Source organism: Sarcophilus harrisii, chromosome 5 (genome assembly GCF_902635505.1).
Source record: "Sarcophilus harrisii chromosome 5, mSarHar1.11, whole genome shotgun sequence".
Classification (NCBI taxonomy): domain Eukaryota; kingdom Metazoa; phylum Chordata; class Mammalia; order Dasyuromorphia; family Dasyuridae; genus Sarcophilus; species Sarcophilus harrisii.
This window is the reverse complement of record NC_045430.1, coordinates 47,777,262-47,802,349: the sequence shown is the minus strand read 5'-3', so window position 1 is coordinate 47,802,349 and position 25,088 is coordinate 47,777,262. Positions and strand designations below refer to the sequence as shown.

General features: G+C 33.7%; 1 protein-coding gene across 14 annotated transcripts in view; it reads right to left on the bottom strand.

Annotated features, from left to right (window-relative positions):
- PPFIA2 (PTPRF interacting protein alpha 2) overlaps window positions 1–25,088 on the bottom strand; it is a 678,249-nt gene that overhangs the window by 380,271 nt on the left and 272,890 nt on the right. The window lies entirely within an intron of this gene.

Below are 25,088 nucleotides of genomic sequence, written 5' to 3'. Positions count from 1 at the left end.
AGATGCAGAGGAGAGCACTAAGCATACAGATAAATCCTCTCATGCATTTAGGGACGCTATAATGTAAAATGAAATCTGCCCCATCCCTCCAGATATTCACAGCGAGAGCATTTTGAATCCCTCACTCCCACGTTTCAGAGCTCATCTGGAAGGTCACCAGGCAGTGACCTTAAGTTCAACTAGTTCTGTGGAACACTCATGAAAAATAAAAAAATAAACAGCAAAATCACTACATACACAGACATAAAATAAGGAGCACGGAAGGAAAGAAAGCTAGAACCAACAATAAATGTAGCTTTTCAGAATCTGGCAATGCTTTGGACCTGCCCATCTGTTCTCAGTGATAATCACCTCCCTCCACCACAGTCTAGCAGAGTGATTATGCTAAACATCCTGGTTAACCAATAACATACAGTTTCATTTCAGGCAAGCATGCATAGCGTATTACAGAGGACCTCTTCTGACTAGCCTGAAGCATGCTTCCTAGTATATATAAAACAGTGTATAACAACAAATGATTCGGATCTATTATATTCCTGGGCACGCCTTACTCTTTTCTTCCATTGTTTCCTGTTCATTAATAGAAAGATTTCTGCATTATTTTCCTATTAAATCTTTAAAAACAGATGTATTTAAATTCATTATTTATAGTACAAATTAAACCAAGGTAAATTGTGGATAGAAAATAGTAACATGTAGCAATTAAGTATCTAGGATGCTTTTCTATACAAAGTACACACACACACACACACACACACACACACACATACACACACACACAAAGAGCTTTGTCTTTATGAGTCCCATGTGCCACAAACTTTTTATAAACTAAGATTATATTTCATTCTTTTCCTTTCCTTTCTATTCATTCCTCTGTCACTTCCTGCCTATATGACTCTGTACAAGTCATTTCAGGTTTCTGAATCAGAATATCTTGATTTGTAAAATCAGAAACTTGACCTATATATTTTCTTTTCTATGCTTCTCTGCTCTAAAGCTATGATATGATGAATTATGCCATTTATTCAATTTGCCTTTTTCTTTAAAAAATGTAGTATAAGGATTCTTAATTATGTGATATGCATGCATGTGTATTTGTATGTGTATGTGTTTATGTGTAATGTATCCCATTAGCAATCTAATGAAGGCTATGATCACTTTCTCAGAATAAGGATTTTAAGTGCCAATATACTTAATTTAGTTAAGTAAACCCAAAATGTATAGGATTGAAACACATTAATGATACTGCAATACAGTTATCAAAATATTTTTTGAAAGTTAAAGGACCCCAAATTAAGAATCTTTGATGCTAAGCTTTATATTCATTATATCACTTTCATAATAACAAATAAATATGTTCTTGAAGAAATTAAGACTCCTACAAATTTAAAACTTTGTACCTTGAAGGATCCATGATGTTGCTGATGGGAATAGTCTCTCCAGCAACACAAATAACAACCCTACCATACCTCATTCTTTCCAAGTTCTATTCAGGTTTTCCCTTAAATCTTCCACAGATCCAAGACAAAAACTCTTGTTATTGTTTCAAGAGATTTCTTAGGCACAAGAAAGCTTTCTTAAAATCCCAATATGTTACTTTCAGACAAATGTTCACACAGCAAGCAATGTTCCCAACACCCAAGTTAACCCACAGTGTATTCAGCCAGTAGGAAAACATTAAAGATCATATTCAAATCACTTGGCACCTTTTAGTGGCAAAAATAAATGTTCCATTTACACATTTCCAAGGTGGAGACTAAGAGAAAGCAAATTTGGGAGGGAAACAATGTTTGCTGCATGAGTTTATCCACCCTAGAGAATCAAAGAATTTGAAGTAGTTGAGACTGTTTTGAGTCTATCATAAGTCAAGTAATATTACGCTAGTTTTTTTTCTTTTAATCTTTTTTAAAAAATTCTCCACTAGAGCTTTACATTGGTGGGTACCAAAAAGAAACTACCTTCATTTGATACTATGAAACAATGAAAACAGGCCCAATTCTATATAACTGGGAAAGATAGAATAAGTCCAAGTTTTCTAAATTATGTCTTTCTTCTGAATAAAAAGTCACACATGGATGAGAATTCTTCTCTCCTGTGAACAATAGTTGTTTGTCCTTTGGCAATTAAGTCACTAGTTGATAATAAAGTCACTTCTTAAGTGATCTCCTTCCTTCATTCCTCTTCAGATTATATTGTCTTTACTTATTGGTGTAAATATTGATCTCCCATCAAAGGTTCAGGAGATCAGAGTTGTTTAAATCTCTTTGAGTAGTTACATGCAAGATTTTGATTTCATTGGAAAATTAGAATGGACAAGGTCATATTCCTGAGCAGCCTCACACACTTACTAACTGTGTGATCCTGTGCAATCTTAACCTTGTTTAACTGTATTTTCTCAACTGTAAAATGAGCTGGAGAAAAAAATGGAAAAACTATTCCAATATCTTTGCCAAGAAAATCCTAAAAGGGGTCACAAATAATTAGATACAACTGAAACAACTGAACAATAACAAAAAATACCAATCACAGTGTGGTAACTACCATCATTAAAACAATGCAAAGCAATTTACCCACTCAGCAAATCTCAAGGGATGGGAGAACTAGGTGGATGGGATAGCTGAGTGGCACAGTGAATACAGTGCCAACCCTGGAGTTAGGAAGACTCATCTTCCTGGGTTTAATTTGGATTCAGATACTTTGTAACTGTCTGACTCTGAGCAAGTCATTTAAATTTCTTTGCCTCAGTTTCCTCATCTGTAAAACGATCTGGAGAAGGAAATGTCAAACTAAACCTCTCTAGTATCCTTGCCAAGAAAACTCCAAATGGAGTCACAAAGAATCAGTCATATTTGAAATGAATGAACAATAAAAGTCTCAGGTCTCTGAGAAGTTAACTTATTTGAGTTCATATGTGTTCATATAACCAGCTAGCAAGTCTAGAGGCAGGAAGATGCCCAACAAGACACAGGACTAGACGTTACCTTCTATCCTAATAAAACCACCAACTTCTCTAAAGTCAGAATTAAGTACAAGTGATAATAATTTCAGCTATTATCTTGGCCTAGGGTAGACACCAAGAACACACAAAGCAATAAAAATTAATAGTAAAGGAATGTCAGACAAAAGTTCTAAGTACATTATTTGGTCCAATACCCTACTCAGCATGCATACAGTAGGTCATTATCATTTCTTTTTTTATTATTATAGCTTTTTATTTACAAGATATATGCATGGGTAATTTTTCAGCATTGACAGTTGCAAAATCTTCTGTTCCAACTTTTCCCCTCCTTCTCCCCACCCCCTCCCCCAGAAGACAGGTAGACCAATACATGTTAAATATGTTAAAGTTTATGGTAAATACAATATATGTATATATATTCATATAGTCATTTTGCTGCACAAGAAGAATCAGACTTTGAAATAATACAAAATTAACTTGAGAAGGAAATCAAAAATGCAAGCAGACAAAAACAGAGGTATTGGATATGCTGTGTAGTAGTTCACACTCATTTCCCAGAGTTCTTTTGCTGGGTGTAGCTCTTCATTATTGAACGAATGGATTTGATTTGGTTCATCTCATTGTTGAAGAGAGCCACGTACATCAGAATTGATCATCATATAGTATTGTTGTTGAAGTATATAATGATCTTCTGGTCTTGCTCATTTCACTCAGTATCAGTTCATTTAAGTCTCTCCAGGCCTTTCTGAAATCTTCCTGCTGGTCATTTTTTACAGAACAATAGTATTCCATAACATTCATTCAGCACAATTTACTCAGCCATTCTCCAATAGATGGGAATCCATTCAATTTCTACTTTCTAGTCACTAGGAAAAGGGCTGCCACAAACATTTTGTACATACAGGTTCCTTTCCCTTCTTTAAAATCTCTTTGGGATATAAGACCAGTAGTAGCACTGTTGGATCAAAAGGTTTGCACAGTTTGATAAGTTTCTAAGCATAATTCCAAATTGCTCTCCAGAATGGCTGGATGTATTCACAATTCCAACAACAATATATCAGTGTCCTATTTTCCCACATCCCCTCCAACATTCTGCATTATCTTTTCCTGTCATCCTAGTCAATCTGAGAGGTAAGTAGTAGTATCTCAGAGTTGTCTTAATTTGCATTTCTCTGATTAATAATGACTTTGGGCATCTTTTCATATGGCTAGAAATAGTTTCAATTTCTTCATCTGAAAATTGTCTGTTCATATTTTTTGACCAATTATCAATTGGAGAATGGCTTGATTTCTTATAAATTAGAGTCAATTCTTTATATATTATGGAAATGAGGCCTGTATAAGAACCTTTGACTGTAAAAAATGTTTTGCCAGTTTATTGTTTCCCTTCTAATCTGGTTTACATTAGTTTTGTTTGTACAAAAGCTTTTAAATTTGATATAATCAAAATTTTCTATTTTGTGATCAATAATGATCTCTACTTCTTCTTTGGTCACAAATTCCTTCTTCCTCCACAGGTCTGAGAGGTAAATGATCCTATGTTCTTCTAATTTATTTATAATCTCATTGTTTATGCCTAGATCATGAACCCATTTTGATCTTCTCTTGGGGTACACCATTAAGTGTGAGTCAATGCCTAGTTTCTGCCACACTAATTTCCAATTTTCCCAAAAATTTTTGTCAAACAGTGATTCCTGTCCCAAAATCTGGGGTCTTTGGGTTTGTCAAACACTAGATTATTAAAGTTATTGATTATTTTGTCCTGTGAACCCAACCTATTCCACTGATCAACTAATCTATTTCTTAGCCAATATCAAATGGTTTTGGTGATTGCTGCTTTATAATATAATTTTAGATCTGGTACTGCTAGGCCACCTTCGTTTGATTTTTTTTTTCATTAGTTCCCTTGAAAGTCTTGACCTTTTGTTCTTCCAGATGAATTTTGTTGTTATTTTTTCTAGGTTATTAAAATAGTTTCTTGGGAGTCTGATTGGTATAGCCCTAAATAAATAAGTTAGTTTAGGTAGTATTGTGATCTTTATTATATTTGCTCGACCTATCCAAGAGCACTTAATATTTTTCCAATTAGTTAGATCTGACTTTATTTGTGTGGAAAGTGTTTTGTAATTTTGCTCATATAGTTCCTGACTTTTCCTTAGCAGACAGATTCCCAAATATTTTATACTATCAGCAGTTACTTTAAATAGAATTTCTCTTTGTATCTCTAACTGTTGGATTTTGTTAGTGATATATAAGAATGCTGATAATTTATGTGGGTTTATTTTGTATCCTGCAACTTTGCTAAAGTTGTGGATTATTTCTAATAGCTTTTTAGTAGAATCTCTGGGGTTTTCTAAGTATACCATCATATCATCAGCAAAGAGTGATAATTTGGTTTCCTCATTACCTACTCTAAATCCTTTAATCTCTTTCTCAACTCTTATTGCCAAAGCTAGCATTTCTAATACAATATTGAATAGTAATGGTGATAGTGGGCAACCTTGTTTCATTCCTGATCTTTTTGGGAATTGTTCCAGTTTATCCCCATTACATATGATGTTTACTGATTGTTTTAAATAGATGATACTGATTATTTTAAGGAAAAGCCCATTTATTTCTATACTGTCAAGTGTTTTTAATAGGAATGGATGTTGAATTTTATCAAATGCTTTTTCTGCATCTATTGAGATGATCATATGGTTTTTGTTAATTTGGTTATTGATATAGTCAATTATGCTAATAGTTTTCCTAATATTGAACCAGCCCTCCATTCCTGGTATAAATCCTACTTGATCATGGTGTGTTATCCTCGGGATGATTTTTCTTTCATCTTTTTGCTAATATTTTATTTAAGATTTTAGCATCAATATTTATTAGGGAGATTGGTCTATGATTTTCTTTCTCTGTTTTCAAACTACCTGGTTTAGGTATCAGTGCCATGTCTGTGTCATAAAAGAAATGTGGTAGGAGTCCTTCTTTCTCTATTTTTAAAAATAGTTTATATAACATTGGAATTAAGTGTTCTTTAAATGTTTGGTATAATTCACATGTCAATCCATCTGGTCCTGGGGATCTTTTCTTAGGAAGTTGATTAATAGCTTGTTCTATTTCTTTTTCTAAAATGGGAACTATTTAAGCAATTTACTTCTTCCTCTGTTAATCTGGGAAGCCTATATTTTTGGAGGTAGTTATCCATTTCACTTAGGTTATCAAATTTTTGGCATAAAATTGGGCAAAGTAACTCCTAATTATTGCTTTAATTTCTTCTTCATTGGTGGAAAGCTCTCCCTTTTCATTTTTAAGACTAACAATTTGATTTTCCTCTTTCCTTTTCCTAATCAGATTTTCCAAAGTTTTATCTCTTTTGTTGGTTTTTCATAAAACCAACTCTTAATTTTATTTATTAATTCAATAATTTTTTACTTTCAATTTTATCAACTTCTTTTAATTTTAGAATTTCAAGTTTAGTATTTGATTGGGGGGGGGGTTAATTTGCTCTTTTTTAGCTTTTTAAGTTGCAAGCCCAACTCATTGATCTTCTCTTTCTCTATTTTATTCAGATAAGCCTCTAAAGATATAAAATTTCCCCTTATTACCGCTTTGGCTGCATCCCACAAATTTTGGTATGTTGTCTCATTATTGTCTTTCTCTTAGGTGAAATTATTAATTGTGTCTATGATTTGCTGTTTTACCCATTCATTCTTTAGGATGAGATTATTTAGTTCCCAATTACTTTTTGGTCTCTTTACCCCTAGCTTTTTGTTGAATGTAGTTTTTATTGCATCATGATCTGAAAAGAATGCATTTACTATTTATGCCTTTCTGCACTTAATTATGTCCTAATATGTGGTCAATTTTTGTACAGGTTCCATGAACTACTGAGAAGAAAATGTATTCCTTTCTGTCACCATGAAGTTTTCTCCAAATATCTATCATAACTAACTTAATTAATATTCTATTTACCTCTTTAACTTCTTTCTTATTTGTTTTGTGGTTTGATTTATCTAATTCTGAGAGTGCAAGGTTGAAATTTCCCACTATTATAGTTTTGCTCTGTATTTCTTCTTGCAACTCTCTTAACTTCTCCTTTAAGAATTTAGCTACTACAAGACTTGGTGCATATATGTTTAATATTGATATTGCTTCATCATTTATGTTATCCATTAGCAAGATACAGTGCCCTTCCGTATCTCTTTTAACTAGATCAATTTTTGTTTTTGCTTGATCTAAGATAAGGATGCCTAATCCTGCTTTTTTGACTTCACTTGAGGCATAAAAAATTCTGCTCTAATCTATTGCCTTTACTCTGTATGTATCACTCTGCTTTAAATGTGTTTCCTGTAAACAACATATTGTAGGATTCTGACTTTTAATCCAGTCTGCTATCTGCCTCTGCTTTATGGGAAAGTTTATCCCATTTAAATTTATGGTTAAAATTACTAATTCTGTATTTTCTGCCATCTTAATATCCTCACATTATCAATTCTTGAAGTGAAATTTACTAATCATATTTATGCATTCACATTTCATCGTTTGCCCAAGCCATCTATTTCTCTGACTCTTTTAATAGTCAACTTGGATTTAGTCAAATGTAATGTACCCAAAACTTGTGTATGATGGTCTTATTTGGCCAAATTGTTAAATTTGGTCAAATAGATTAAGGACTACTTAACACATTTATAATACATATACAAATTTTACCTTATTAATTTCAAAGTCTCCATGGCCACCTTTTGTCCCCATATGCTAACAACATATGCTAGTATTTTAAGGACCAAAATCTTTCAAAATGGAAAAGTTTCTAAAGTATATTTTCTCAGGATTTAGACAAAATGCTATTTTATCTGGTCCACTGTCAGTTGGTTATCATGACACAGGTAAACCATTTGGCTGAGTATACATGCACAAAATTAGCAGATAGAACAGAGAACAATTGAATTGGAGAGAAAAAATTCTTTACCACAGAATAAAGAACTCTTAGTAGAGTGCTAGATCTGAAGGCAAAAATCTGGGTTCAAATCCTATCTCTGACACTTACCAATGATGCCATCATTAGCAACTTATTGAAGTTCTCTGGGCTCCAGTTTCCTTACCTCTGGAATGGGAATAAGGAAACTTTAATAACTACTTGACAGAATCATTGTGGGACCTGGATGACACATAATGTATGCAAAGTACTCTGCAATTGCTATAAGTGGTATGTGTGTATATACATGTGGATAAAAATCCACTCTTGGAATAGGAACTCGTTTCTATCTTTACTGCTGACTCACATTGGTTGTATAAGCTTCTGCAAATCTCTTTATTTCACTATGTTAGGGAATACATTTCAAAGAAGGTGGTGATCTTCACTTGTTAAGCAAACTGTCTTACCCCACAGAGAAAATTATGGGTCTGGTCCTGATAGCATTTTTTTTTTATTTGACTATAGATTTTTTTTTTTTTTTGGATGAGGCAATTGAGGTTAAATGACTTGCTCAGGGTCACACAGCTAGGAAGTGTTGTTTCTGAGGCCAGATTTGAACTCTGGTCCTCCTGATTTCAGGGCTGATTCTCTATCCACGGAGCCACCTAGCTGCCCCTTCACTATAGATTCTAATGAAATCTACTCTTTACTCTAAATGAACAAAGAAATCTAAACAGAATTCTTAAAACATATTGCTTATTTGATTTTTCCACTAAGAAACATTTATATTCCAAAAAACAGTAGCTAGTAGATTCCTTGATAGCAAAGATGGTTTTATTTTTGCTTTTGCGACCTCTAGAATCAACAGAGTAAGGACTCACCTAGGGACAGCTGAATGGTGCAGTAGATAGAGCACCAAATCTGGAGCCAGGAAGACTCATCATCCTGAGTTCAAATCTGGCCTCACACAATTACTGGCTGTGTGACCCTAGACAAGTCACTTAACCCTGTTACTTCATTTGTAACATGTGCTAGGGAAGAAAATAGCAAACCCAAATGAGGTCACAAAATGTCAAATATAACTGAAAAAGGACAGAACAACAAAAAGAACCTAATAAACGTTCCTTAAATTGAACTAAATTCCTTCCTATAATGCACAATGGTTATGGCAGAAAAAAAGCTTTCAAGTGTTCCATTACAGTTCTGCAAAATAGAGCTGGTCTATTCCACATTGGAGAATCCATCTCATTATGTCTCTATCCCCCTCATTAATCCCAGAAACACAGCCTGGCACAATGAGCTTCCATTTATATGGATAGGAAACATATTACAGAGAAATTCTTGAGGTTCCTAGCCATTGAAATTCTTCGTGAGTGGTATCATGAAAAGAATGATAGACTAAAGTCAGAAGACCTAGTTTCAAAGTCATTTATTAGTTATATTACTATGAGTCACAATTGCTTTTAACTTTGTTTCCATATCTATAAAGGGGGATTGATAATTTCTGCATTATCCATTTCAAAGCACTATTTTGCCTTGTAAAACACCACATAAATATGAACTTCCAAGATGAATAGAAAAAGAATTATAGAGTTTATGTGATATCATGTATGACATGTTCAGAAGAGAAAAGAATAAGAACAATAATAGTTACTGGTACGTTTTTTAAGATTTGCAAGGTGCTTTACAAACATAACATTTTATACTCATAGTATCTTGGAAAATAGGTATTGTCATTATCTTCATTTCACAGATTAAAAAACTGAGGGAGACAGAGGTGAAAGAACTTACCCAAGTTCACACAGATAATAAGGGTCTGAGACTGAATTATGACTTAGGTCTTCCTACCTGCACTATCGAGAAAGATTCATAAGATCAATTCATTTGTCACTTTCCTTTAATTAAACATTACAAAAGAACATACTTCAATCAGTGACTAACTTTGTGAAATCTGCTACCATTTTGTTTATCTCACCAAATGAGACCCCACACAATTCAAACTGCTACTTTTTTGACCTTTGACTAGTATGGAAATACCTTATGGCTGAAATTTTGAAATGGTCTTTATAGTCCTCAACTGAAATATGCTATTCATAAACTTTCTTTTTCAACTGAAGTTTCTGTATCTAACCTTTCTAATATTTTTTTATAACATCTGGGAATTCAACAGGATGGATGGCTATATATAATCCTCATCAAAATCTTAAATGTTGTCTCTTACCTCACAATGACTGACAATAAGATTTGGGATTTTCTCTGATTTGACACAACAGGGAAACATATTTTAAATCTTATACTTTTTCCCTTAAAATTTTAACCACAATTAAGAAAAAGTCTTACTGATGACCCCCACAATAGCTATCTATTCACCAGCAATCAAGTCCTAAAAACTATGGTCTGTTCATCTGTTCAGATGACCATGGGACTAGAACTAGAAGATTGAGCAAATGAGGAAAAGTAGCTCCTGAAGGTTAACTGAGTCATCTAGGTGACTTTGGTGACAAATGTTAATATTGTAATTTGAATCCAGGTTCTCTGTCTCCTATGTCTCTCTCTGCCTCTGTTTCTCTCTCTCTCTCTCCCTCTCTCTCTCTCTCTCTCTCTCTCTCTCTCTCTCTCTCTCCCCTCCCCCACTCCCTTCCTCTCTTCCCTACTTTCTCTCTGTCTGTCTGCCTCTTATGAGAGAAGACAGTTTTCTCAAATAATACAATGATAATCATAGAAATTTTTGAAGTGATATATTTTTTGAAGATATGCTCTCTCTCTCTCTCTTCCTCTTCTTCCCTATTTCATGATCTTATGATCTTTATCTGCCTCCTCTTTTGCATTCCTCCCTAATCCTCTCTTTCATAGATCTCTTTTTTTTTTGTTTTCTCTTTTATTTCAAAACTTGATGGTGTATTAAAAAGGCCTTGAGAATCATTTGAATCCTATCTTTACTTACTGTGTGATTTAAGGCAACTCAGTTAAATCAATTGAGCTGCAATATCTGTATCTGAACCATGTACAAGGATTTATGAGATTTTAAGATAATAAAATGAGACCATATATGCAAAGTGCTTTGTAAATCTTACATATATTTTATTTCATTTCATTTTATTTTGGTGAATCAGGGCAATTAATTCAGCTCATTTAATTTCTTTTTTTTAATTTTTAAAGCTTTTTATTTTCAAAATACACACATAGTTTTCAATATTCACCTTTGCAAAACCTTGTGTTCCAAATTTTTTCTCCCTCCTTCCTCCCATCCCTTCCCTTATACATATACGTTAAACATTGCAGTTCTTATATACATATTTCCATAATTATCATGCTGTAAAAGAAAAGTCAGATCCAAAAGGGAAAAGAAAAGAAAAAAGAAAGAAAACAAAAAGCAAGCAAATAACAACAAAAAAGTGAAAGTACTATGTTTTGATCCACACTCAGTCCCCACAATTCTCTCTCTGGGTGCACCAGTCCACTAGAACTGACCTGAATCACTTGGCTGTTGCAAAGAACCCTGTCCATAAGAGTTAGTCATTGTATAATATTGCTGTTGTGTACAATGTCCTCTTCATTCAACTCCACTTAGCATCAGTTCATGGAAATCTCTCCAGACCTTTTTGAAATCATCCTGCTGATCATTTCTTGTAGAACAATAATATTCCATAATATTTATATATACCATAATTTATTCAGCTATTCTCCAATGGATGGGCATCTACTGAGTTCCTAGTTCTTTGCCACTACAAACATTTTTGCACATGTGAATCCTTTTCTATATTTTATCTCTTTGAGATACAGGCCCAGTGGATATACTGATGGATCAAAGGGTATGCAGTTTGATAGCCCTTTTGGGCATGATTCCAGATTGCTCTTCAGAATGGTTGGACCAGTTCCCAACTCCACCAACAATGTATTAGTGTTCCAGTTTTCACATTCTGTCCAACATTCATCATCTTTTCCTGTCATTTTACCAATCTGAGAAGTATGTAGTGGTACCTCATAGTTGTTTTAATTTGTATTTCTCTGATCAATAGAGATTTAGAGCATTTTTTTCATATGACTAGAAATGGCTTTAGTTTCTTCATCTGAAAATTGTCTGTTCATATCTTTTGACCATTTATCAATTGGAAAATGCCACATATATGTTAGTTAACAATCACCACCACTACCACTACCACCACAATAACATTTTTAGTCCAGAGCAATTATTTCATCAGTATAAAAAATTTTCATGGTTAACACTGATGATGGTAATAAGTACTCTCTTGTTTTACTTCCATGTCTTGTCTCCTCTAAATGCTTAGCTCAAATCCTACCTCCTGTGGGAGGCCTTTCCCATTCTGCACACTGTAAGTCCCTTCCCTTGATATGTTCCATTTTGTCTAGATACATCTGTACATGGCACAGTGAATAGAAAAAGCTACCAGATCTGGAGTCAAGAACGCTCATCTTCCTGAGATCAAATCTGGCCTCAGACATTGACTAACTAGCAGTGTAATCCTAAGCCAGCCACTTAAACCTGTTTCCCTCAGTTTCTCCATCTGTAAAATGAGTTAGGAAGAAAATGACAAACGACTTCAATATCTTTGCCAAGAAAACCCCAAAATGGGGCCATGAAAAGTTGGACATGATTGAAAAAATAACTAAATTAAAATGTTGTCTTTATCAATAGAATGTGTGCTTCTTGACTATAAGGATTTAATGCTTGCTTTTCAGTCAACAAAAAATATATTTATTGCTTCCTAAGTGCATTTTTTGTTGACTGAATAACTGCAATAGCATTAGAGGGTTGCTTGCAGGAAAGAGAATTTATTTGACTTGCTCATGGACTCACTTGAATCTAGATCATACTGAAACCTAAGTTAACCACTTTTGTAGTTACTATGTTAAATTGCCTATTTTTTTTTTTTGCATGCTAGCAACTCTAAAATTCTCTCAATATGCATGAGGATATATACATGTATAAATATTGTAATTCTGAGCATTTTCTGCTCTAAGCTATTTTGTATATTCTTATACAGATTTCAGTTTGGCCAAAATATCTCTAGCATTCAGAGAGTATCTTATTTCAATATAACAATTTTCAAATCACCAAACCAAGGGAAATACTTATTTTGATTTTTAAAAACAGTCTCTTCAGTAGAGCCTCTCATTGACAAGACTGAAATGGGAAAAATATGTGAAAGAAAAGGTGTGTTTTATAATAGATACCCTTTTAATTCAATAAAAATCTGTGATTTAAATCTTAACTCAAAACATCTGTTTTGTGTTACTTTATATATATATATGGGTAGAGAAGACAATGTGCTACCTAGAGAATATATTTTGCTAAAAGAAATTAGAATGTTATCGAATTCTCAATATACATAATTCACATACATATATGATACAATATACATATGTACACACATGCATACATATGTATAGTACATAAACATATATAAATATACACATACATATTTATTAATTTAAAAATATAGAGGCAGCTAAATGGTGCAGTGGAAAGAGTGCCGGATCCAAAATCAGGAAGATTCATCTTTCTGAGTTAAAATTTAGCCCCATACATAAACTAACTATGTGATACTGGGCAAGTCACTTATTCTTGTTAGCTTAAACTTCCTCATCTGTAAAGCGAACTAGAGAAGGAAAGTTTTGCCAAGAAAACTCCAATAGGAGTCATGAGGAGTTGTGTATAAAACAGAACAATAACAATAAAAATTTATACATATACCTACATATAAATTATGTTTTTATCCTATAGAGTAGAAAAAATAGTAGTATTTTATTCTTATTCATCAACTAAGGTTGATGTCATGTATGCATGTGTGTATATACACATTATATATGTGGCATATATGTATATACACATGTACATATACGTATTTATATGAACATATAAACATCAATAATATGTGCATATCAGTAGATTATGCTATAAATTTAACTGAGACCTTCAAGGTAGGCCCCAAAGCATTTTTTTTAAGCCAATAAGGATTAAGTGACTTGCCGAGGGTCACATAGCTTATAGGAATCTAGGTCAAATTTGAACTCAGATTCTCCTCACTATAGGAAAATATATTCTAATTCTATCTACTGTGTCATTTAGCTGATCAAAAGAATTCCTTTTTAAGAGAAGTAGGACTTAACAGTCAAGAAGAATTGAGTTCAAAGTCTGCTTCAGGCTATAGTTGTGTGCTAGTGGCTAGCACATGGGCATGGGCAATACTTTTATATGATAGGTCATGTATATGGTATGTATAATCAATTTCTATAAGATCAGAATAATAATTATTATAATATCTATTAATAGAGTTTTACAAAACTGAAATGTGGTAATATAAGGCACTTAGCATCAGCTATGTTAAATCCAATATATGTATACATATTTATAGAGTTATCTTGTTGCACAAGAAAAATAGGATCTAGAAAGAAAAAAAAAACCTGAGAAGGAAAACAAAAATGCAAGCAAAAAACAACAGAAAGAATAAAAATGCTATGTTGTGGTCCACACTCAGTTCCCACAGTCCTCTCCTGTAGAGGGTCACAGTCAGTGGGCAAATTCTGGGTGAGGTATAAGAAGGAAACTGCTAACAATGTCTGGTTCAGCTCCTCATCTCCCCTAAGGGCTCTCAGCCTTCTTGAGAAGTCAGGGGGCAGTGACAACCTGTGTGGAGATTGAAGCAGAGTGATACCAGGTGGAAGAGTGATACCAGGTGGCAAACTACCTTCAATAGCAAGTTGTTTATGTGGTCCCACGTGCTCAGTGTTGTTTTTCTTACATTATAAAAATGAGAAAGCCCTTGAAATAAATGGACTCCATTTTCCCACCATTTTCGGGAGTCCTACCTCATCGCTTCTCCACTGGAAAGATATATTTTAATCACACAGGTATGGGGACTCTAAAAAGCAATGGTACATTTTGTCACCCCAACTTAGGGGCTCTAGAAAGCAGGATTCAATATTTTAAGCACCCCAAGTTGAGGTTCTAGAAAACAGGACACAACACTCCCCCTGGGTGTAGATGGCTCTCTTCATTACTGAAAAACTGGAACTGGTCTGAATCCATTCACTGTTGAAGAGAGCCAAGACCATCAGAACTGATCATTGTATAGTCTTGTTATTGCCCCATATAATGATCTCCTGGTTCTGCTCATTTCACTCAGCATCAGTTCATGTAAGTCTCTCCAGGCCTTTCTGAAATCATCCTGATGGTCATTTCTTACAGAACAATAATATTCCATAACATTCATATACCACAATTTATTCAGCCATTCTCCAATTGATGGGCATCCATTTAGTTTCTGATTTCTAGCCACTATGAAAAGGGCTGCCACAAACATTTTTGCACATGCAGGTCCCTTTCCCTCCTTTAAGATCTCTTTGGGATACAAGCCCAGTAGTAACACTGGTGGATTAAAGGGTATGCACCATTTGATAACTTTTTGAGCATAGTTCCAAATTGCTCTCCAGAATGGCTGGATCCATTCACAATTCCACCAACAATGTATCAGTGTTCCACTTTTCTCACATCCCCTGCAACATTCGCCATTATCTTTTCCTATCATCTTTGCTGATCTGAGAGGTATGTAGTGGTATCTCAGAGTTGTTTTAATTTGCATTTCTCTGATCAATAGTGACTTTTCATATGACTAGAAATGGTTTCAATTTCTTCATCTTAAAATTGTCTGTTCATATTCTTTGACCATTTATCAATTGGAAAATGGCTTGATCTTTTATAAATTTGAGTTAATTCTCTAAATATTTTGGAAATGAGACCTTTATCAGAACTTTTGAATGTAAAAATGTTTTGGGAAAATGTTATCTAAAGCACATGTTAGAGTACTATTGTAACTATCAAAGGAGATTATGTATATTAAGCATATTGTACTGTTAAAGTGCTCTATAAATGTTTTGTTATCTTTGTCATTCTCTACTGTTGGAATATATCTATTAGAGGTAGTGTGCTATATCCTTGGAGTCAAAAAGATCTAAAGACCTACTTCTGAAACATACTGGTTATATCATCTGTCTGAACTCACAGATAATCCTGTGAGACCAAGTTGCAACACAGTTCCTGAACTTTATTGATAAAGGGAGTATGTTCAATGAGGCTCCTAAATAGATGCAATTCTAAGTAATACATTATTTATCTTTATCATTTTCTACTCATAGATTGCAGTAAGAGTTGGTGTATACACAGGGGGTTGCAAAAATTGTAGTAATAGTATTATTTAAAATAATTTGCCCTTGTTTATTTTTATTTAGTTAAGTTTATTCAAAACTTAAGAAATAAAACAAAGATTCCTATAACATAGTAGAAAAGGGGGGGAAAAGATGATTGCATTTGAAATTGCAAATCCATTAATATATAACTTGCTATTCCTTTGAAATATACAATAAAGTTATAATTTAACTCCCCCCTGCCCTCAAGATGGCTACCATTTGATATAAATATGTATATGTGTGCATACACATATATACCTACATATGCATATATATAAGTACATGTTTAAATATATAAAATGTGTACATACAACTATGTGCATATATGTGTGTACATATATAAATATAATACATACCTAAATATATGAAATATATGCATATATATATTTACACACATACACACATGCTATACATACTTCTACTTATCATTTCTTTCTCTGGATGCAGATTACTAGACTCTTAAATATATTAGAGTACACATCTCCTTGGCTCTCTAAGGAAGAAAAATTAGAACCAGATTTGTGGAAAATAGTGGGAGAGCAACTAATTGAATATTATGAAGTTATCAATTCCTGAGGAAACATTCCTTATGTACAATATAATACAATTGGCTTTAAAGAAGCCCACAAATTTTAAAACAAAAAGGAAAATTTTTAATGTGGACAGCAAGACAAGGAAGTGTGAGGAGAAAGAACAGGAGGGGGATGGTACTGACAAAGCAGTTGAGAGGCATGGAGAATTAGACAAGAAAGGAGTTAAGGACAGTGCTGATGCAATTAAAGAGTGTGGTGCTTCTCAATCAGCACCACCCATGCAGCAGTTTTGTCCACTCCCTATGACACTATTACAAAAGACATTAATTAAAGCTAAAAATGAAGGACAGGATACATCTGATTTGAAAATACAAGCATACCCTGTTATTCAAGAGTTTGACTCTTCAGGTCAACCCAGGAGAAGATATACTCCTTTCAATCTAGAAATTATCAAAGATCTGAAAAAGGCTTGCACTCTTTATGGGTCTACATTATCTTATGTTAAGATGGTATTAGAGAATTTGGCTTATGAAATTTTAACCCCTAGTGATTGGAAATCTATAGCAAAGACATGTTTAGAACCTGGACAAAACTTGTGGCTTTCTGAGTATAGTAAACTCTGTAGAATACAAGCCCAACAAAATAGGCAACCTGGAGTTAATATACCAGTCACCTTTGAGCAACTAGCAAGTATAGGTCCTTATGCAGATATTTAGAGCAGATTAATTATCCTGTAGCAGCATATGAGCAAATTGCTTCTGTTGCTATCAAAGCATGGGGCACCCTCCCAGGAAGACAAGAAAGAGGAGAAGCCTTCAAGAAAATAGCGCAAGGTCCAAATGAACCCTTTGCTGATTTTGTGGGATGTCTGCAGACAGCTGTCATATGAACTATTGGTGAAAATGCAGCAACAGGAATAATAATAAAACAACTTGCTAAAGAAAATGCTTAATGAGGTTTGTAGAAGAATTATACTAGGACTAAACAAAGATGCTCCTTTAGAGAAGATCATAAGATGCTGTGCCACAGTGGGCACAAATGCTTTTATACCTAGGCTATGATGCAGAACACGGGAAGACAGGGTTCCTCTATGCAGCTGGGACTACTGAGATATCCCCTAGAAAGGTGAAATCTGTCCCTGTCCAGCCTATAGATCCCTTGCCTCAACACACTGTAGGCTTGACCATTTCACCTCCTAAGAGTGCTTACAAAACAGTGTTTATCTATACACTGACTTGGGAAACTGAGGAATATGTAGCTAATATCCCAGTCACTAATACAGGTAGATAATGTGTGATTTATCACCCAGGAGAAGTAGTAACATCAGGTTTACTGATACACACTTTTGATAGGCAATCTAGAAATATTTATCTAGCTTTTGACTCCCAACAACAGAATCCAGGAACATCCTGGACTGCAGCTGTTACAGTAGTCCCTCCTATGCTCACTATCTATGTAAATTTCAATCCATACCATTGAAAGGATTGGTAGACATGGGTGCAGATTGTACAGTCATTGGCCAAAGATTAAGGCAGACACCAATATGTCCAGCACAGGAGGATCAATAGCAGCTGAAGTTAGTGCTACCCCTTTGAGGTGGACATTTGAAGGTAAAACAAGAGTTTTTACTCCTTTTATAGTAAATAAAATCCCAATCAATGTATAGGGAAGAGACATCTTTCAACAGTTAGGATTACAATTGAGTACTTCGGCTTTTTAGGCAGGCCTGCCAACACTCTCACCTTCCATCTCTTACTCAATTGCCTAGAGAATGGCTTCTTTGAGTTATAGACATTAAGGATTATTTCTGTTCTATCCTTCTAGATAAGGAAGATATGAAAAGATTTTCCTTTTCAATGACCAGCATTAATTCAGCTGAGCCTTATAAAAGATATGAATGGACAGTTTTGCCACAGGGAATGAAAAATAGCCCTAATATGTGTTAAATGTATGTGGCTGCTGCTCTTACTCCAGTAAGAAAAGCATTTCTAAAAGTTACGTTGTTACATTACATGGATGATATCTTGGAGTATACACCTGAGGAGCAAATGTTAGAAGCATATTTACAAATGATCATAGAAACACTAAGGAGCTACATATTGCATATAGCTCCAGAAAAAAAATTCAAAGACACACTCCTTTTCAATATTTAGGATATGAAGTATATCCCAGGGAGCTTATAGTACAAAAGCTTTCTTTAGGAACAGAAAAGTTGAACACTACTTTCAAAAATTGATAGTAGATATCCAATGGATGTGTTCAGTGTTAGGCTTAACTATCTATCAATTACAACCAATATATGACATTTTAAGGGGAGACAATGCTTTAAACTCACGACGCCAGCTTACAAAAGAAGCTCAAGAGGCTTTGAGAGAGACTGAACTGGCTTTATACAATGTGGTTGAAAGAGTTATTTCAAAATCCTTGGAAATATAAGTTTTTGCTACAAAAGAGGCACCCACAGTAGTCCTTCATCAAGGAGACAGTGTGATTACATGGGTGACCCTCCAAGCACAACCAGACCAAAGCCTTACTCCTTACCCAGTGCTTGTGGCTAGAATTTTATTAAAGACCATTAAGTGAATAGAATAATAATTTCAGATAAGACCTGATAAGATATACTGGGTCTGTATCCTAAGGAAATCATAAAAGAGGAAGAAGCAGCTGCAAATGCAAAATTTTTGTAGCAACTTTTTTTGGGAATGGCTGAACACGTTGTGGTATATGAAGATAATGGAATATCATTGTTATATAAAAAATGATGGAACAAGCTGATTTTTAAAAGACCTGGAAAATTTACATGAACTGATGCTGAATAAAACAAGAAGAACCAGGAATACATTGTATACAATAACAGCAAGAATATGTGATGATCAACTATGAACATTTTGGTTCTTTTCAGTGATTCAAAGCAATCCCAATAGAAAGAGACTGAATGGAAATCAACATATGCTATGAACACTTCTTTTTTTTTTACTCTCTCCCATGGTTTTTCACTTTTGCTATGATTTTTTTTCTCCCAACATGATTCATAAAACAATATGTATTAAAAACAAATAAATTTATTTATTATATTATATTTTATTATTAATATATTAATAAATAATAATATATTGATATTAATAATATTATATATTATATAAAATACTAGGAAAAACCCAACAATTTAATATTACTTTAATATTACTATTATTAATATTACCAGTTAATACATTTCAAATAATAGCAGTGGTAGCTAACATTTATATAATGCCAACTATATCAACACTTTACAAAAGCTTTCTCATTTGAGCTTCCCAATATCTCTGGGAGGCCGGTGTTATTATTATACCCATTTTATAGATGAAGAAGTCAAGTGACTTGCCCCGTGTGCCACACATCTAGTAAGAATCTGAAGTCATAGCTGAACTCAATTCTTTTTGACTCCCATCTACTTCCTAGATAAATTGCTAGTATTACCTCCATTTTACAGATGATGAAACTACAACTGAAAAAAGTTAAATGATCTGGTCAAGTCACACAGCTAGTATGTTTCTAACCTAAGAGTTGAAATCTGGTCTTCCAAACTCCAGATCCAGTACTCAGTTCACCATATCAACCCAATGGCTATGAGTATAATAAGAGTAAAGATAATGTTTTACTAAAACTTAACTTAAACTCATGCCTCATGTTGGGAATTGAATATACGCTAGATATTTGATAAATGCCTGTTAAATCTTCTTTGGAAGAGTTCCAACTCACTAATAAATCTTTAGAATATGACACGCAAGAAATACTCCAGCTTTAGCTATATCCCAAAATAATCCTGCAGAATTATTAGTCTCCTACCTCTGGACACTATATCTCTATTAATATACCCAAGATAACGTTACTTCTTTTGGCACTTCACAGGATGCTGACTCATAATGAGTTAACTATTCAAACTTTTTATTTAAATTGTTTTCTAGCTTTGCCACCCACATTTTGCACTTATTCAAATTTTATACTTTTTAATTTTGGCCAGAGTTTTGAGATGGCATAAAAAAGTAAGTTGCTTGATAAGCTTATATATTTGAAGGCAGTTTCTTACTGCCTATTTCAAAAGAAAAACATCCCATTCCCAACTGCATGTGAATTTTTCTCTTTCTTTTCACAGACTCTCATGCCATTTTCCCATCTTTGACTCTCTGGTCCTTATGGAGTCAGCAGAGATGCAAAATGTAGCTATGATGTTCTAGTCCCTGCTCTACCCTACCCCCATCTCAACTTTTAAAAATTCAACAGATATTGTGCAAGTGTTTTCCAACTGGAAATTTCCAGCCTCCAACAGGAAATTATTTTCTGATTTCCTCTTAACTAGTACCTTGCATCTCTTATATGCTCATAATATTTCATAATATTATAAGAGGCTTCTATGTCATATCACAAAGACTAGAAAAATGGTGTACCCAGTAAAGTGCTAAACTTGGAGTTAGGAAAAGATGAATTCAGATCTTCCTCCCCCAGCTATGTGGCCATGGACTAAACATAAACCTCTCTGGAAGTTAGCATTGCCAAATGTAAAGTCAGAAAAACAAAAGATCTAAATATCTGATTTAGCATGTTATAGGAATTTATTTTGTTTGATCATGCATATTTGTTAAAAAAAAGAATTTTTTTTATTTTCTCTCATTTTTTCTCATTCAGATGAAAGGATAAAAAACTATTTTACTTTAAAAAATAAAAGAGAAGTAGAGATTGCTACTGATACACTGTTTTATGGATAATTTTATTTAGTATTTTTACTATGTCATATGAGACCTTTCACGGAGGGGGAGTATTAGACAAATATTTGCCACAAAAACAAAACACATAACTTTCAAAAATTAAAAAAGTAAGGTGATTTTCTTTTATTTCAAGCAACATATGCAATTTTTCATAAGAGTTGGGATGCCCATTTGAATCACTTCACATAAAATGGAACCAAAAAGCTCTTGAGATTTTTTTTTTAACAAAAGAAACCAAATAAGTACATAGAAGCAAAGAAGCTCAACATCAAAATTTTGAAATATCATATAAAGGAATGTAAAGTAAAAAGTAAAAGCCAAATTGAAGCTAAAAAATTGAAGAAATATTCTGAAACTTAGAACTGGTTTTTCATAGAATGTGTTTCTCAGAAAGCACTTGGTATTTTTTTTTTTGTCTTTGAGATATGTTGTACCAAATCTTTCTAAAATAAATACATTATTCCATAGGAAATAGAGATAGAAGTGAATATGGAGATGGGTGGAGAGAGTAAGAAAGTGAGAAAATAAGACAAAGTGTGAAAAACATATTGATTCTTAAATATTTTATTTCATAATTCCATTTTTAATAGAAACATTCTTAATAAACATCATAAAATTCTATATCATTCCATCATTATTCTGAAAACCATCAAAACTATATTTATTGCATAATTGAAGAAAGGGAGAAAATTAACCAGAATAGTAACTTACAGGCATCAAATTCTAATTTCCCCCATGACATCATATTTGATGAAGAATGAATGTTTAGCTTTTTTTTTTAATGAGAAGGCAATAACATTTGGCATTTATATAGTACATAATAATTTAAAGCTCTTTCTTTAGGTTATAGTTTATTTTTCATAATATTGTGACTTAAACAGGGCATATCTTATCCCACCATCATATCAGTTGTGTCTGATTCTTTGTAAGTCCATTTGGAATTTTCTTGGTAAAGATACTGGAGACACTTCTCTAGCTCACTTTAAAAATCAGGAACTAAGGCAAACAGAATTAAATGACTTACTTCCCCAGGGTTACACAAATTGAACTCAGGAAAATGAGTCTTCCTGACTTCAGATCCAGAACTCTATTTTCTGTGCCACCATCATGCACCATATAGATGAAGAGATTGAGACTCAGAATAAAAATGAATAGCCAAGTCACAGAGTCAGTAAATAATAAAAATGAGATGTGAATTCAGTTTTCCTTACAATAAAGTCCCTTTTACTGTTTAATGTAAAAGGTAGAGAGGCAATACCAGAACAATAAGTTCCATTATTGGACATAATTGGCAGCAGGTTATCCAATATACAACAAAGTAATGAAGAACAATAGCATGGTAAAATGTGGTCAAATAGGTATATGCGGTATAACTAAAAAGTCAGTAACATTCAAGACAAAGGTGTGAAATAGTTCTCACTATTGAAATCTGCCCATGGAAACAAACCTAATTGCTAATTGTTAAGTGGCTTGGGGAGAAGGAATGAGTAACCAACAAATGCACTAAAATGATCTCCATATTAACTGCTACATTACATAATTTATTTTTCTTTTTTTTTGCTAATTTTTTTCACTTTTCTTTTTGATAACCAGTTCCCCACATGGTTCCAGCTTTGTGTTCATATTTGAGTGAATTAACTATTTGAACTAGGAGAAACTTAATTGGAGCTTCTCATTAAGTATCCCTATCAAAAAAATGGAGGACTAGAATTTGAAAATCCTAGGAGGTAAGAAGAGACTCTTTAGCATCAAGAGATCCCTGCCTCAACAAGATTAGAAAGGAAGCAACAAATTGGGAAAACATCTTCACAGTTAAAGGTTCTGATAAAGGCCTCATTTCCAAAATATATAGAGAACTGACTCTAATTTATAAGAAATCAAGCCATTCTCCAATTGATAAATGGTCAAAGGATATGAACAGACAATTTTCAGATGATGAAATTGAAACTATTACCACTCATATGAAAGAGTGTTCCAAATCACTATTGATCAGAGAAATGCAAATTAAGACAACTCTGAGATACCACTACACACCTGTCAGATTGGATAATATGACAGGAAAAAATAATGATGAATGTTGGAGGGGATGTGGGAAAACTGGGACACTGATACATTGTTGGTAGAGTTGTGAACAAATCCAACTATTCTGGAGAACAATTTGGAATTGTGCCCAAAAGGTTATCAAACTGTGCATACCCTTTGACCCAGCAGTGCTATTACTGGGCTTATACCCCAAAGAGATACTACAGAAGGGAAAGGGACCTGTATGTGCCAAAATGTTTGTGGCAGCCCTGTTTATAGTGGCTAGAAACTGGAAAATGAACGGACGCCCAGAAATTGGAGAATGGTTGGGTAAATTGTGGTATATGAATGCTATGGAATATTATTGTTCTGTAAGAAATGATCAGCAGGATGAATACAGAGAGGCTTGGAGAGACTTACATGAACTGATGCTAAGTGAAATGAGCAGAACCAGGAGATCGTTATATATTTCAACAACGATACTGTATGAAAATGTATTTGATGGAAGTGGATTTCTTTGGCAAAGAGACCTAACTCAGTTTCAATTGATCAATGATGGGCAGAAGCAGCTACACCCAAAGAAAGAACACTGGGAAATGAATGTAAACTGTTTACATTTTTGTATTTCTTCCTGGGTTATTTCTACCTTCTGAATCCAATTCTCCCTGTGCAACAAGAGAACTGTTTGGTTCTGCACACATATATTGTATCTAGGATATACTGCGACATATTTAACATATATAGGACTGCTTGCCATCTAGGGGAAGGGGTGGAGGGAGAGAGGGGAAAAATCGGAACAGAAGTGAGTGCAAGGGATAATGTTGTAAAAAATTATCCTGGTATGGGTTCTGTCAATAAGAAGTTATTATAATAAAAAATAAAGAAAGAAATTTAAAAAAAAAAGAGAGAGAGAAAGAGATCCCCACCTCACTATAGCTAAATAAATTACTTTATCTGGCAAATATTTCCAATTATATGCAACTGAATGACTATTATTTTATATTGTGTTTTTGCTTTATCAAGATCATCTTTATCTTTTCTCATTATCAATACCTTCTATTTAGCATAATGAAAATAGTATTAAACCCTGGGGATCTTATTTGGGGATTTTTCAAACATATCACATTAGTAAGTTGAGTTTACTGCCTGCTGTATATCTATCAAACATGTTTATTACATACCTACTATATATGCTAGAAACTGAGCTAATAATAAAGTCTGTTTCCAAGAAGTTTCTACTTTATCATTATGATTATTAGGGACACCAACCAACCAAAAAATTGTACAGTTCTTAAGAAAAACATAAAAATAATATGAAAATGAATGATTATTTGGTTTAACTTTATACATAAGTTCTCGTTCCCTTCAGTCTCTCACATAAGAACTTACACTGATTGAACACCTATCCCTTGACGGAAAAATGAATAAATCAGGCTGCCCTTTCTCCCCTCCCCCTGAGGGGAGTTGTACTGAAAATATTTTTCTTTCTCTTTTTATCCTAACTTTTTCCATTTTTTTCTAACTACCCCCCTGTTGTTGGATTTATGTATTCTTGTATAATGTTAGCTGGAGGAATCAATGTACCTTAGGCTAGGTTTTAAAATTGCACCCCCTGAGCTTTATTGTCCAAAGGAGTTTACAACAATACATTTGACTTGACTGATTACACAAAATAGAATTCATGATTTTCCAGCATTAAATAAATGCCAATTTAT